The sequence below is a fragment of the Octopus sinensis genome, linkage group LG2 (assembly GCF_006345805.1).
Source record: "Octopus sinensis linkage group LG2, ASM634580v1, whole genome shotgun sequence".
Lineage (NCBI taxonomy): Eukaryota > Metazoa > Mollusca > Cephalopoda > Octopoda > Octopodidae > Octopus > Octopus sinensis.
The window spans coordinates 27,363,321-27,367,904 of NC_042998.1; positions in this window are offsets into that span (position 1 = coordinate 27,363,321).

Genomic DNA, 4,584 nt, shown 5'->3' on the forward strand with positions numbered 1-4,584 from the left:
CTGCCAAATTTGAGTCAGTGGTTGTAGCATTGTAGTTAGTGCTGAAAGTATTTTAGTTACCTGTAAACAGATCTTTGCCTAAGCTTTTAAAACGTTTTTTACCTGTTTCTTTTTTGATTGATATCAATTTAAAGAATTGATTTAAAACTCCTTTTTTTCCCCCTCAAATACGATTAGGCAAATTTTAAAACAGATATAACAATCTCTAAGGGCATACTTAGAAGGGTTTGGAAATAAGTCTTTGTTTTTTTTTTTGGTGGGGTGGTCCTCTTTTCGTTACACTCTTTTGATGATCTTTAGAGTTTAGTATCAATAATTTGAGATTTTATTAATGGAAAAATTAAATTTAGAATTAAGTGGATTTAATTTTAAGGAAAACAACATTTTTTAAATTTCATGTATTTTAGTTGATTGAAATAGACAATTTATTGATAGGAAATGAGTTACCATAAAACTACCTGTAATTTCCATTATTTCATGGAATTTTTCAGCAAAAACAATATTTTAAAGAAATTTCCCAAAACATTTCTATTTACTTTTTTGGGCTATGATTTTAAAAGTTTTGTTTATTTTTTTACAGATTCATTCATTATTAGTGCCTTATGTAAGGGATCAGAAATATGCTTATATTATTCCTTCCTGGAATATCAGAATTGCATATCTTGGAAAACAAATAAATAAAATTGGAAAAATTGAAAATAACTCAGTATGAAGTTGTTTAATTAGTATATTTAAAACAATTTTATTTAAACAATTATAGGGCTATCTGTTAATTTAGATGTCATTTTTTTTTTTAATTAACATGATTATAAAAACCAAAAAACACTAACAGAAAACAAATTCCTAGAATCAATTTTGTTGAATTTTCCTTCATTACTGAATTTGATTTATTCATATTATAATTAATTATTTAGGTGTATATTGATTTGAGAACTATACAGTTAGTGTAGTGAGAAATTTTACTGAAAATTTTACTCAACTAATTTATAAGATATCCAGATGAATCAACCAAATTAAAGGCTTATTGCTTTAAAATTCAAATGGGAAATTTTTTTTTTTTTTTTTTTAGTATTTAATTTTGCTTTTTTTATTGTTAATCCACAATAATTTGTTTTACAGTTAGTTCATTCATTCTTCTCTCTTAGTTTTGAATAGCTCAGTATATAATAAGCTAGACTGTTCGCTAATTTTACTTGCCGTATACTAATGTTTCCATATTTACAAAATAATGGTAGATAGTATTCACATCAATTGAAACATTATTGGTTTAAAAGCAATTTTGATTCAAAATTGGGTCTTTTTTTTTTCTCCTCTCTCTCTCTCTTTCTCTCCCCCACACATAGTGTTCAAGCACTTATTTTGTGGTGTTTTTAATTTAAACATTTAATAAGAGTGCAGAAAATTATTAGTACGGCACTCTTATCCCTACTTGCATAACTCATCAAGTGAGGGATGTTTGTGCCTTCTTTTTCTTTTTAAATCGACAGTTTTATATTCTGTCTTTGTCCATAACTAATCAATCAAACCATGTTTGTGCCTTGTCATAAAAATAAGAGTTGATGAGATAAATTACCGTTCATGACTTTTATTTCTTGATATCAGCTGGTAAGTAGTTTATGCCGGCCTTTCAGATTCTGGTTCAAAAATCTGAATACATGAAGTATATATGAGAATTTAGAATTGTAAAAAGTTTGAATTGGGTTTGTATACATATGGATATTTCAACTAAATATATCTATTGTGTACACAACTAGGAAGATCTAAAATACTTAGGTAAAAATATCCGTTAATCTTTTTCATTTTCTAATTCATTTTAGTGATTTTATTCTCAGGTGTTGGGCATACATTTTTCCATGTTTGACAGTGGAGTACAACTGCGCACATGCATGTACACACATGCACATCCAGACGCATTCATATAAATATAGCTGAAAATATTGCATGTACCATAAATTTCTGATATTCTAAGTTAGCTTTTTACATTATCTACCTGTTCAATTATGACAGAAATCTGAGGTGATCAGCTACCTGCGCGTGCATCACCAATATTAGGGCTGCAAAGCTAACACTTCACTGGAAATGATCTGCTGTCTAAATGGGATTCTGTTTAATTATTAAACAACTGAGAATTTTACATCTGTTATTAAATTAAATAGTATTAATTTTACATTGTAGTTTGTCTTGATTCACTATATAAAAATAAAAATAAGTATTGCCATTTTCTCCTGGCGTTTGCTGAATCAGATAAAAAAAAAAAATGAAGTGATTTTTGCTGACATTTGAAAAGTTTTAAAAATATTTCTATGGGGAAATATCCTGCTTATGTTGCTTAAAATCATAATTATTTCAAGGGTCTTGCAATTCAAGATTATAAAAATAATTATAGAATAAATCCAATTTGTTTTTAGTCAATTCAAATTTACTTATACAATTCTAAAATATCTGTGAGAATATGATCAGAATTTTTCATGTTTGCATTTTCATTGAGTGAAATATGATACTCTTTATACAAATGTGTACATTTAGATAACGCTGTAAATGTTCTTATTGCTTTATGGTGAGAAAAACCGAACTCATTGCAGGTGTTTGAGTAATTTATCAATTACTTACATGAATCTATGAAACAAAAAAAAAAACGTTTTCAGTTTTTCATTATTCATACAATATTGTTTTAAATATTGCTTTTTGGCTCTGACATTAAAGGTACATGTCATGTGACTTAAAGCTAAACTGGGGTACCATACAGACTTAAATCAATGACTTGCATCTTGGTGGACACTATTCGGGAACTAGTTTCAATTTTTTTTTTAATTTCAGATATTATTATTATTATTATTATTATTATTAAGGCTAATGCATATATATATGAAATTATTGCCAATTCTTTTGATAATTGTCTTCAAATGCATCATATATTTCACTTTAATCTTGAAGCTTTAGTGCTATAGAATCTTCTTTTTTCCAAAGCAGTTCCACACAAAAAGAAAAATATATTAAAAAAATGTGGACTGATGGGTGTATTATGTTAATAATAATTAGTTATTTCATTTTTCAGACTAGGCTTCATGCATATTGACACGCTCATGTGACTTATTTGAGTATTCTGCATGTGTAAATAGTTAGCATAATTTTCTGTGTATCTTTTTACTTTTATTTTTAAACTAGCAATTTTGGAAAAATTTCAATTTCATATTCAAGGATGGAAGCTTTTTGAACACTTGGTTAAAAAAAAAAAAATGATTGAATGAATGCTTTTTGTAAGTGTGTTTTTTTTTTTATTAAAAAAAAACATTTCTTTTTATAGAATTTTGTCTGTGTGAGTGTGAGAGTTCTTTCTATTCACCAATTCAAATTCAAAATGATAATCAACAAAATAACGTTCACATGAAAATTAAAAAAAAGGGATTGGTCAGAACTATTTTGGGTTATTTGGTTATTCACTTATTGGTCAAAATTGTTGGCTGAACCACATTGTGAAATTTAGAAAATATATAATTTGAAAAATACCATCTTTTAAACGCTTCCCTTCCCGTCTTCATTTTGTTTTTCAATCCGTGATTAATTTTTTTGTTACCGCTTTACCCTGATGGTCATTTTCATTGTTTTGTTTTATGCAGTTTAAGAAACTGTTAAGTTAACAGTTTGTTAAATATAGTTCATATATTCATTCTGTTTTCTATAATATTCTTGTTTTATTTTTAATTTTATTTAAAATTCTAGTTTTTATTTTTTTTTTTGGCCATTGTCACATTACAGTTGTTTCTTTGTTTTTTTTTGTTTTTTTTTTTATTAAATTCTTTCTTTCAAGTTTATCAAATATGTATTGAACTATAAGTTGCTGGATTTAGTATTGATGGTGCTTCAATTTAAGAGTAGGTCATTTACCAAATTTTATATTTTTTTTTCATGAATCATTATTTAAATAATTTTGGAGAATGTATTAGATTTCCACAGATTACAAGATAATTTGTATGTGTGCATATATATATATATATATGAGTGTGCACGTGGATATGTCTGTATATATTTGAGTGTGCACGTGGATATGCCTGTATAAATTTATGCGCGCGCGCGTGTGTGTTAATATATATATATATCTACTAATGGAACAAAGCAAACAAGAGAAACGTGCGGTATTTCTGTTTCATATCATTTCTCGGACTAGTACCTTTGGTTTCACAGATATTACAAATAATTCTTATATTTTCATTGTAAAAGGACACAGTCTTGTGAATTCATATAAGATATTTCTTTATTGTAAATTATTCTACTTTAAGATCTTATTCTCTAACTTTGACTGCTATTTGACCATTTTTGTTTTTATCCTAAAAATCCAGCATCAATTTGTACAGTTGGTTAGACACATGGATGTATATTTTATTTATGGTTCATTAAAAGGTAGAAAAAGCAAAGGAATATTACTTTGTAAATATTTTCATAATTTAGAATCTAAAATTGTACATTTTAGCTGTTGAGGTGTTAGTTATTTGAAGCTCGCACAAAATTGCAATATTTAGGCAGTTTTGTGCATTGTTGGCTTAACCCCTACTTAAAATATTATGGTTTTTTTTAATACACTCAGGT